A 13,305-nucleotide genomic window follows, 5' to 3' on the forward strand; every position below is an offset into this window, starting at 1 on the left:
CCCGTGTCCCCTACATCCAGCGGCAGGCGGACTCCCAACCACCGCGCCACCAGGGAAGCCCCTAGATGGCTCTTTCACAGAAGCTTGAAATCTGATTCTAAAATTCATATAACCATTCAAAGGACCCACAGGTCAAAGAAACATTGTAAAACAACTGTTTGTAGACTTACTATAAAGTTACATTAAATAGGACAATATGGTGCTAGTTTCAAAATAGAAATATGGAACATAATAGAGCATTCAGAAAGAGACCCATATACATATGGGTAGCTGAATTTTAACAAAGGTGCAAAACAATTAAGTGGAAAAAGGATAGTCTTTTCAACAAGTGGTGCCAAAACAACTGGATACCATATGCAAATAATATATTTGATCCACAACTTGCATCAGATAAACCATTAACTCAAAATAAATCATAAATTTAAATGGGAAAACCTAAAACTGCGATGTCTGGAATAAAATATAATACAAAGCCATTGTGAACCCTAGTTATGCAAAAATTTCCTAGATACACACTAAAAATATGCTCCTTGAGAGAAAATAATTGATAAATTGTACTTCAATGAAAGTAAGAATACCTACTCTTAAAAAGAAACTGTTAAACAAATGAAAACACAAGATTTGGTAAAATATTTGCAAATCAAGAAACTAAAGTCTACAAATACATAAAGCACTCTCAAGATGCAATAATACACAGCAAACCCAATTAAAAATGAGCAAAAGATTCCAAAGTCCACCAGAGTAGATATATGAATGGCAAACAAACACATGAAATGATGCTACACATTGTTAGTCATTAGAGAAATAGAAATTAAAACTACAATAAAATATCACTGCACACTTGTTAAAATGGCTAAAGCTTAAAACAAAAAAAAATAACAACAATAAGAGAAAACAAACAATTGACTATTTCAAATGCTGACTAGGATGTGGGGGATTAGAGCTTTCATACACTGCTTGTGGCAATATAAACTGAGACAATCACTTTGTAAAAACAGTTTTGCAGTTTCTCAAAGATAAACATACACTTACCATATGATCCAGCCATTCTACTCCTAGGTATTTCCCCAAGTGAAATAAAGGATAATTCCATACAAAGACTTGAACACAGTTGTTTATGGCAGTTATATTTGGAATAACCAAAATATCTGTGCAATGAAATACTACTTATCAACATAAAAAAGCATATACTATTTATACGACTTATCAACATATACAACTTTCAAAATAACTATGCTGAGTGAGAGAGTCAAGACCAAAAACAGTACATTCTGTATGATTCTTTGTAAAATTTTAGAAAATGTAAGCTGACATTGACAGAAAGATCAGTGATTACCATGGGAGGGCAAGAAAGAAGACTGGATAAGGCTGGATGGAGGCATTACAAACAGGCACAAAAAAATTTGTGGGGGGGTAATGGATAGGTTCATTATCTTGATTGCTGTAATGATTTTACAGGGGTATAACTATGTCAATACATATAAATTGAACACTTTAAGTATGTTCAGTTTATGTATTTCAATTATATCATAATATAGCTGTTTAAAATAAAAGTATTGACCCTAGGAGAAATCAAATCTGAGTACTGAAGTAAGGTAATCATTTAGATTTTTCCTGATTTGACAAATAAGAAAACAAAAAAGTTAATAATAAAGGTAATACCATGCTGCCCTGTTTAAGAACAAGGGTTTGCAGCTATGCAGACTTTGATTTTAATCATAGTTCTTTACTTATTTGTCTGTTTGGGAACCTAATCTTTTTCTCTAAACCCTACTTTCTCAATTAATACAACTGGATTATGGAAAGAGATTTCCTGATTGCTATTGGGAATAGAACCAATAGAACCAATGTTCTGGCTTATCAAGAATAAAGATATTAAGAAATAGGAGAGGGAGAGTCAAAGGTACAAAACTTCCAGTTGCAAAATGAGTGAGCTATGGGTATGAAGTGTACAGTGTGGAGAACATAGTTAATAACTATGTAGTATTTTTGTATGGTGACATATCATAACTAGACTTATCATGGTTATCAGTTTGAAATGTATAGAGGTATCAAATCACTATGTTGTGTAACAGAAACTAACATAGTGTTGAGAATCAACTATACCTCAAAAACAAATAAACAAACTCATAGAACAAGAGATCAGATGCGGTTACGAGAGACGGGGGTGGGGTGGGGGGAAGGTGAAGGTAGGAGGATGAGGAATTGGAAAAAAGCAGTCAAAAGGTACAAACTTCCAGTTATAAGGTAAATAAGTACTAGGAATGTAAAATACAACATGATAAATATAGTTAACACTGCTGTATGTTATATGAAAGTTGTTAAGAGAGTAAATGTTGAGTTCTCATCACGACACATTTTTTTCCTGTTTCTTTAATTGTGTACCTATATGAGATGATGATTCACTAAACTTATTGTGATAATCACTTCATGAGTATGTAAATCAAATCATTATGCTGTATACCTAAATTTATACAGTTCTGTATGTCAATTCTATCTCAATAAAACTGGAAGAAAAATATTGACATAAACTAAACTGCATGCATTTAAAAGTATAGTAGGTTTCTACATATGTAAAAACCTTAGGACCATATGTATCGTCTGAAGTTTCCTCATGCCCTCTACAAACCCTCCCTCCCATAAGCCACCTCTATTCCTAGGCAATCATTGATATACTTCTGTCATAAGAAATCTGTTTGGATTTTCTAGAATTCTGCATAAATTGAATCAAAAGGAGCCACTAAACAAACAAACAAAAAAGAAAGAAAACTGTAGAGCAGTGAACTATTTTAACAGAGATAGCCAAAGCTTCAGATGGCTGACTATAAACAACCATGTTCATTAAATGAAAAGCCAGCCAATAATCCAAAATTACAAAATTTAAAGTAGTTACCTGAGGAGGAAATAAGGGGAAAGTAAATATCAAAAACATTTAAAATAAAATCAACAATTACTCTCAATTTTAAAATTTGGTTATATATCTGTTAATTTTAAGCTATTTTTAAAACCATTTGCCTATCAGAATATCTTCAGTGTTCCAAACTTTGTACAGGATACTGGTAATGCTACAATAAACAAGACAGATTGTTCATATTTCAGAAATAATACTTATATAGATCAATATTGACAAAACTCCAACCCCAGTACAAAAATACTGCATAAACTACACCAAAAAAAATAAATAAATAAAAATAAAAATAGATATTCTTGAATCTCACCCATGAAGCTTCTAATTCAGTAGGCCTGGAGTTACCTTGGCATATACCTTGGAAAAATCTCTAGAAGTATGTGAAGAGTTTTGGATATACTAATTTAAAATAAACAATGTTTCTTCCAGAAGACGTTATAAGTTTTAACATCAGCTTCATAGGAAACAACTCAAAAATTATATGAAATACACATAATCAGATATATTAGTGAAAGTTATGTACCATAACCACACCAGGACTGAGTTTAAAAATAAAACCTGTCATACTCTTGGCTTATAAACCCACAGAATTAACTTAAAAGGCAAAAGACAAAAGGTAGAGCTTCCACAGAGCTAAGAGGTTTGAAGATTTTTTACAAACCACTGCTTTGAGCTGGAAACATATATGTGTTTGCATATGAAAGAAAATTGAAGTTTATAGTATATGTCATTTGTTGCTTTTGTCCTCTTTCTTTATGGATAGTCCTTAAACATTGTTTTTCTTCAAACTGAGCTCCTGGTAATTAGTCCTCTTTAAGCCCATGGTAGTGTCTGGGTGAGTGTTTATATCATGTGCTAAAACTTGCCCTCTTTCATATTTGCAACTGTAGGACTACAGATGAAGGCCTGATTAGATGTATGGATGAGCCATTCTTTCACAATCCACATGCCCACATGTCTTTTAGATTAAAGTCTGTACATGCTATTGCATTCTCTCAGCATTTCATATACTAAATGAGCTCCTATAAGTGTTATTTGTATATAAGCATTAACAGAAGGGAGAAATAAACGTGGACTAAAGAATTCAAAGAAAGCCTTCAAGAATAATGTAAATTATACGTGTATTTTAAAAACTTCCATACCCTAATTTTAAGTAATACTATAGTTCACTCTTTCTGAAATAGATTTATTTTTATATTCAGTGATAAGCATGTTATTTTATTTACTTGAAAATGTAATAAAAATAAAGTTTACATTATCATCTAAGTAACAATTCCAATAAAACTAATAGTGAAACCCACACTTTCTCCCCCAATACACACAGGAGATCTGGTAGCCACTAATTTTATTTTCCAACTGAAATTCTTAATTTTTGTTGGAATTTATTTGCTTTGTTTTGAATATGTCAGAAATATAAACATTAAAAATTAGATTAAATCTACTTCAGCAATACATTAGAACTTCCTTTCAGGAACACTTTTGATATTTGTACTAAATGAAACAAAGATTTATAATCAATAAATCTCTGTCCTTTTAGATCTCAGCTGTATTACCATATATGTTATCTTATTTCAAAAATTTAGTAAATATGAAAAAGGAATTGTGTTTAAGGCAGTTTAGAATTCTGAAGATGATTCTCATGCATGATTAAAGCTATAAATTTTAAGAATGTAATGAAAAATATATTTGTCTTCTGTCATAGGCATTAGATATTATTGATATAATATTTGAAAGGTTCTGCATTCCAGAAAATGGGGGGGAACAGATATGACTCACTAATTTAGCAACATAGTACCACTAATTTATTTAATACTGGATTTATACAAAGCAATAATATTATGAGAATATTAAAATGACAAAGTATTTGAAAGAGAATTTTTTTAAGCAAAGTTGTTATTGATATGTAAAGTTGTTATTAAGGTAGCCTGTATTCAGACTGGGCAAGAGGAAGGAAGCAAATTTTGAGGACTTACTTCTTCTTCAATGCTTCCTGCCATCGCCTTTTCATTCAAAATAAACTTTTTTGTTTATCTCTCATTAACTGGAATTCTGAATAACACTTTGTTTAAAAAAAAAATTCTTTAAAAAGTTTAAAATCTACTATGTTTTGAGATAGACATATAAAAAGGTATAACTAATATAATTACATAAATGAATAACCTGAAGCCAACGAAGTTAGGTAATGTGCACATAGTCACACAATTATTTAATGGAAAAATTATCTACGAAACGTAGATCACTAACTTCAGTCCTAGTGCTTGTCTAACTTTATCAGTTTTTAGAACCATGTACAAACTGAAAATATGATGATAAAGAGGCAGAACTCCAGTCAGAAACCTGGGTTTGAATTCAGACTTTGCCATTTCCTTGCTCTGTGACCCCCGTGATCCTGCTTTCTCTCTGCAAAGCAGGATATTTAGAGGGCTTACTTCTTAGGGGTACCGGAAATTTTAAATAAACCTATGTATGTGAAGTCATGCAAGAGGTGCTCAGGGCCCAACCTAGCTCTGCTGGTTGCCTTGGAGTGGTTCAAACGGATGATGTCAGAGGTACCTGAACTGCAGTACAGCTATATCATAAGTCTCAGAAAAATCGATACCAGACCATAAATTCATTTTATTTCTCTCTGAGCACCCAGTATACTTCTATGTATACAGTATGTTCACAATAAAACACCTTTTGGGCTTCCCTGGTGGCGCAGTGGTTGAGAGTCCGCCTGCCAATGTGGGGGACACGGGTTCGTGTCCCGGTCCGGGAAGATCCCACATGCCGCGGAGAGGCTGCCCGTGAGCCATGGCCGCTGAGCCTGTGCGTCCGGAGCCTGTGCTCCGCAACGGAAGAGGCCACAACAGTGAGAGGCTCGCGTACCACAAAACAACAACAACAAATAAACACCTTTTAATAATGGACTGATATAATATGAAGAATAATATAGAATAGAAAGAGCAGAGAAAAAAAGCCTTGTTTAATATATGCCCAAATTACTCCTTTAAACCTAAATTATATGAGGCTAAGGGAGAATCATTTTTGTCTGTGAAGGATCCTTGTCTGAATACTCAGAAAGTAAGTGAATTCATAGAATCCTTGTCACCATTTAATTTAATGTGTTCTGTGGAATACTACTCTTAGGTGAAGCTCTTCAAAAAGTGAGTCCCATGCAATAGGACTCAACATCTGTCACCCTCTTGGGTGATGCATGGTACAACATCTGTCACCCTCTTGGAGCTTTGCCCTGCACATTGCACATTTAGATCTCTCAGAAATCCTGCCTAAATAGTTTACAGAGGCAAACTATTATATATAGGATGGATAAACAACAAGGTCATACTGTATAGCACAGGGAACTATATTCAATATCCTGTGACAAACCATAATGGAAGAGAATATGAAAAATAACATATACATGTATAACTGAGTCACTTTGCTGTACAGAAGAAGTTAACACAACACTGTAAATCAACTACACTTCAGTAAAATTAAAGCGAACAAAAATATTTAAATTAGTTTAACGAAGTGTTTCACTTTTTAAAAAAACTAGAGTTCTCTTTCAGAGATTTCTTGTTAATTTGTAACAAAACTAGTATCTCATGAAACACACATTAGAACATACTCAAGCCATGGGCAGTATTATAATACCCATGTCAATGTCAAAATAAATTTATATTTTCCACAGGTACTCATTCCTTTCATACAGGTAAGAAGAAATATTTAGGATTCATTCAAATTAAGAGCCATTCTATTGACTACTCCATGATTTCATAGACTCAAGTTGATACTTTTTTTTTTTACTGCTTTTAATTTTGAAATGTCATGCATTTGTCAGTACTTGATAGTATATCAAGATTTTCTTCAAACCTCACCATGGGTTACATAAGTCTCAAATGAACCCTGTAGGGTACAGAAATGTGCCTATCTACATCGGGATTGAAATTACAGATGAAAATTTATTACTCCTTTTATCTAACTTCTTTGGTCTCAGACTTTTTCTTCAGTAAAAATTTGTTTGTGTGATAAGCAGTCTGCCCTAAATACATAAAAGTAAAATTACTCTCAAACTCATTAGACAACTGGCCTATAGCATAATGAATCTCAGAATTAACACTTATTTTTGAAATCTAAATGGTTTAACTTATTGCTACACCAGTTCTTTATTTCATGGACTATAAAATTCACGAAATATTGAGTTTCATGGGCTATGAAATAAAAGCCTATAAAAATTGTCTTAGAATGTGTAATTATCTGCTAGATCCGGCATTTTTACGAAACCTATAATAAAATACATTGAGAGTTTTCTGTTAGAATCACTTGATATCTAAAAACAGAGGAAGCTAATTGGAAAATAGATAAGGCCATCATAATATGCGAATAAAACAATAAAACAAAGGCCATCATAATATGCGACAATAACAAAATCACATCCTTCTAAAAATATTCAATACAATTAGGTTTTCTTAAACCACTTTAATACCTGCTGAAAAATCCCAGGAAATGAATGAATAGGTTTAATTACAGAAAATAAAACAAAATCACTACCACCAAAGGTCTAAATCTGATCCTTGATAGTTTTAGTTATTTTACTTCCTCCTCAAAATGGACTGAGAAATTACTTAGAGTATTTAAATGTATCTTCCAGTGAGCTACAAGATGACTTGCTCTCGCTTGCTCTGGCTCTCTGTTTCTCTCTCTCTCTCTCTCTCTCTCTCTCTACTGGATAGTTGATTTACAATTACAATAACCTCAAATGGGAAAAAGTCGTTTCATGAGATCTTGACTTATTTCTTGCCATCTAGACAATCTAATTTTAGTTTTTATTACTAAACAATAGTAATAAATTGGACTAAACTAGTGAAGTTCTTAGGTAATGCCTGCAGATTCTCAATATTTTCTTCCTTATATCCCATTCATGTATATTCTAACAATGCCCTCTGTCCTGATTTTCAACTGGATATTTCCCTGATGACATACTAGCTAAAAGTTTACCTTCTTTTATCTCTTACTATAAAACTTTCTTTCAGCATTTATCTTCATTTTCTCTTTCAAAAATTCTTAAAATCTGCTTGTGATTTAAAACACTTTATTTTAAATGTTAAAATTTATATTTTTCATCAACAGAGTGATATGAATTATTCAGATATCTTGATATTTGTTTGTATGTGAATATACATAGTAAAAGCATTCATAAATAAGTTTTATTTCACTCTACATTGCTTTCTTGCCAATCATCTATTTCCCGTTTTATCACGATTCCTGCAATAGGACAACAGGTTGCTGTCCTATAATATGTTTTCCACTTCATGCATAATAGAACTGCTGATAATTTTGCTGGACACATAGCAATGATAAAGACTGCAATTCCCAGCCACTCTTAGAATTTTATATGGTTCCATGACTAATTTTTACCAAGTGTTCCATGTTAGGTTCCATGAAGCTGTCTTCAAGAACAGCTTTTATCTGTGCTTTGCCCCTTTTCTTCTTTATTCCATTTGTTAAGTCAAGCAGTCAAGCAGTTCCTAAGCAGCAGCACAGCTCCTAGGCTAACTTGCCACACTCGTTGGTAGAGTCCAACGCGTCCAAATGGATTTAGACAGTTGGGCTCTACTCAGGCCACAGCAGGCAATATAAGCTCATTCTCATATCACTGCCCCTTGCCCTACCCTCAAGTCTCTGAGGGTTCAGAGTACACCCAGGCAAATGCTATGCACTCAGCTCTGTTTCACAGCTGAGGAACACTCAGTTCATAGAAACTCCTAAGTTTGTAAGGGAATTGTTGGCAAACCTTTCCAATGTTCACCCATTAGGAAGACATTACCTGATTGTCCTGAATGTAAGCAAATCTTCCTTGCAAAAGGAAGGTATACTTTTCTATCCTGGGATGTCTCTGGGGAGGAGAGATATTTTCAAAGAGGAGACATGTCTATAAAGCTCTGTGGAGGGAGTGACTATTTTATCTTTCCAGGGATGCCTGCTTTTACAACCACTCTTAAATTGGCTTCTAGCCTCAGAACATGTGCAAAAAGAAATGTCAGACCAAGGAGAATTATCACCCAATACCATCTTCCTCTCAAATATGGATGTGATGACACCATGAAGATGAGGTTTATATTAGATGCCTGGTGAAATGGTATGATAAAATGAGGCTAGGCCCCTGAGAATCTCATAAAACTGAGCTACCATATCAGTCCGGGCTACTTATCTCCTAACTGTTAACTGAGAACACAATTTTTGCTCTGTTGAAGTCATTTTTATTTTGAGTTTCTTTTATTCAAAGTGGAACTTATTCCTCACTGAAGAAATTGTTTTTTGTCCCTTCTTTAAAAATATGTCAAAATAACATAATCTAATATCAGTGAATTTGCAAAGCATAGACAAATACAAAAAAGAAGGAAAAACTTACCATAACTCATATATTTAGAAATAACATTATTAAAAATTCAATCTAACCAGTACTTCAGATGACATTATAATGGCATATTTACTCATAAATATTTGCCTACATTTCTTATTATTTTATGAACAGAGTTGTTGAAATCAAATAACTATGTTAAAAGATTTTTAAGACTCAAATCAAAACGTCAAAATTTTCCTGTTGAAGTGAATTTCATACACGTTTACTAAGAGTGAATAAGAGTAATTTCTTCAACATATTTTGTTTGAATTTGTTTTATTAGATTACTAGTGAATTTGAACATCATTATATGCTTAGTAACTATTTGTATTTTTGTTGAACATTGAGTTGATATCTTAGTTTTTTGTCAATGCATATCTTGAGATGTGTGGCTGAGTCCATTCGCTTTTTCTTTTGCAGTTAGTTGGGTTCTTGTCAATCATCTCTACCCAATGGAATGAAGGCAGAACTGACTTAAGTAACTCACAGGCTTGAACTATAATTAGTTTTCCATAATCTTCCCCCTTCCAAATAGATTATACTTTTGAATACTACATTTTTAAACTAATACACTACTGAAATCTCATATCCTCATACTTCATCAGATTATGGGCATAAATCACTGTCTAGATTTCATTCTCAAAAAAAGGAATGTCTCTAACTCCTACCTAGCAAAAATTGTTTGTCATCCAAAAATATCACTGTTCATTATATCAGGGCACTCCATCTATGCTCATGAGTAATGTACTCTAGTCTACTCATAAATGTCTGCAACCCATGAAGTCACAGAAACACCTGAATGTCAATGATGTCAATGCCGTAAAAGTCTTAGGTGATAATGTAACTCTCTGAGCAGATTCCTATTTCTCTGGATTTCAAAAGCACAAAACCTTTGAGATCACACTGTAATCCATCTTAACCCCATCATTCAAGGATCCTTCTGTGTCATTCTGCTTGATTCTCTTATCACCATAAATCTTTTGTGCTTTACTATTATATCATTCTTTAGCTTTCTGATTACACATTTTTCTTCTCATGGGACAAAAATATGTGTTGGGGTCAGTGTGGGGAACTAATCCCATTATGATCTCTTCTATTGCCTCCTATAATAATAATTATACTTATAATAATATATAACCATAATAATAATTTTATAGTACTTATATAACCTACTAATAACTATTTTTTTAAATTATGCTTAATAATTTATTATTCATAATAATTAATGCATTTCAAACTTTATTATTTTTTAGCTGTGTTTCCTCTGATGCTTTAAGCTATCTGTCTTATATCCAGTTATTTTTTTTCCCTCCTCTAAGTCTAATTTGATTTTGAAGTTATATTCTGTTTTTCACTCTGAAGATGCTGACAGTTTCTGGTGGGAGCTAACAATGAGGTTGTCATTTCAGAATGAACCAAAATAATTTATAGGATCATTTTTACAAATGTTTAGAAGATTCAGCTATTTTGTTTTAAAAAGAAGAACACAAGTACAGGGAAGTATTATTAATCTATCACTGCAAATGAGTATAGATAGGATAGGCTGATCATGTAAATTTGAATAATGGTAACACTCTGCTTCCAGGGGGCACTCATTAGGCATGACAAACAGGAGTCCTACTGGGATACTGAAGTTGTGTGATACTAAGGTAATCTACTAAAACTGAAATACAGATATTATTGTTTCCAACTAGAACAGTTTTTATAACAGGTTGCATAAGAAATACAATGTAAGGATTAAAGAAATTGTGTTTGTAAAGCATTTCAAACTCAGTTGAAAGATATAACTTTATAAATGCCAACTGCGTTATTTTCATAACATTTTATTATTTTGCAATTAGAACAGTGCTTACGTACAAGAGTTACTTTTCAAAAGATAACTCATAAAACTAATACTTGTGAATATCCATCCAATTTCAGTTGATCAAAAAATTTTCTAAAGTCAACACCAATGTCACAATTACCTAGCTTAACAACAATTAAGAATTAAACTGTTTATATGACAATTATTTTTTGAAACAGAAAACTAGCATGTCCATTATTTCACAAGCTTAATTCTCCTGGTGATTAAAAATCTACTAGTAGAAAATGAGGTACTTAGTAACTTTCTTAACTCTTGAAGTGATAGTAATCTCATTTTACACCAGAGATTGAGTTAGTACCTTGGGGACAGAATCTATTAGATACTATTGTGGCATTCAGCTTAACACACCTCTACCAATCACTATCGTATATGTTTAGAAGAGATCATTAATGCATGCAGAAATCATTAATTTCACAGATTGCTTTGCCCAATAATTGCAGTTGTTAAATTATGCCAATGTAATCTTGAGCATTTTGCTTGTTACTTGGTTAGTATACAAGTTTCATTTTAAAACCTAGCTAATAACCATCTGTCTTCTGGAAGGATGTAAAATAAAACTAATGTGTGTTTCTAAAATGGCATATAAACTGACTCTTGAGCTATTATAATTTATTCATTTTCACTTTTGCAATAAGTCTGAATCATTCTTAAAATCTACCTATAAATTAACAGTACTATATATAGACACAGGTTTGAGTTTTCATGATATTTCAGCAACACTGAAGTCAACTTCTATGCGTTTAAGAGTAATCAAATAGGTGGGCTTACCATAGTCTTTGTGTTTGGTGTCTGACACTTGCATAATGTTTATCTAAGGAGATATCTCACTTTTTGAAAAAATTTGAGTGTCTTGTGGTGCATCATCTGACATTATTCATGTTTCTAGGTCATGCATATCTAATATATCACATAAACGTCAAACATAATAATTGGGCTTCCCTGGTGGCACAGTGGTTGAGAATCTGCCTGCCAATGCAGGGGACATGGGTTCAAGCCCTGGTCTGGGAAGACCCCACATGCCGCGGAGCGACTAGCCCCGTAAGCCACAATTACTGAGCCGGCGCGTCTGGAGCTCGTGCTCCGCAACAAGAGAGGCTGCGACAGTGAGAGGCCCGCGCACCGCGATGAGGAGTGGCCCCCACTTGCCGCAACTAGAGAAAGCCCTCACACAGAAACGAAGACCCAACACAGCCATAAATAAATTAATTAAATTAAATTTAAAAAAACATGATAATTATGCGAGAAAAGAATTTTCACGTTTTTCCAGTTATTTTTCTAAGTCTGAACATGTTTTCATGTTCCTGCACAAGAATGAAGGAGGAAGTTAAATCATCTTACCATTTAAGAGCAAGCCAGTTAATAGGGTTCTTTATAAATAAAAATAATATGAATAATTTGGAAAAAAAGATTGTGGTCATTAGACTTTAAATCTGAAATATTAAAAATAAAACAATGTAAGGAACAAAGAAAAGGAGACAGAATAATTGCACTGGATGGGGCCTGTGAAGCCAAGATATAGCACTTAAGATAGGACTCTGGGCTTCCCTGGTGGCGCAGTGGTTAAGAGTCCGCCTGCCGATGCAGGGGATGTGGGTTCGTGCCCCGGTCCGGGAGGATCCCACATGCAAGATTTACTTCCAACATGAGAGTATGAAGAACTCCTCTGACCTGCTTCCCAGTGAAACTGAGGAAAACTATACATAGATATTTTAAAGCCTCTATAAATGGTCCTAAGGGGGTAATAACAAATAAAGAAACATCTGTAAGTCTACAAAAATTCGGTTAGAAAGGTGAGAGTCTGTGATATTTGAACCAATAATTTCCCCTCCCTTTCTCCTCCCAGATCAGCATGGCAGAGACTTCATTCTGAGTTGCTAAAGTCAAGAAAACTAGGATCCCTTCCTCAGAAGCCAGATAGAGGGCTTTCGTCTGGGAAGAAAAGAATGCCGGCATTTCTCATCCTGTCCCCAGTTCCCTATTGCTAAAGCAAAGCTTCAGAAACTGTGGTAGAGAAGTAGAGAATTTCTTCTTACCCCGAACCACCATTTGTGAAACGGAGGGTCTACTTTGGGTATGGCAATGTTGAGAATACTGATCACTATTGTCCTAGCTTCTGAGACAGTAATTTCATGCCAGGAGAGGCAAGTC

Source organism: Neophocaena asiaeorientalis, unplaced genomic scaffold (assembly GCF_003031525.2).
Source record: "Neophocaena asiaeorientalis asiaeorientalis breed wild unplaced genomic scaffold, Neophocaena_asiaeorientalis_V1.1 scaffold24, whole genome shotgun sequence".
NCBI classification, from domain to species: Eukaryota; Metazoa; Chordata; class Mammalia; order Artiodactyla; family Phocoenidae; genus Neophocaena; species Neophocaena asiaeorientalis.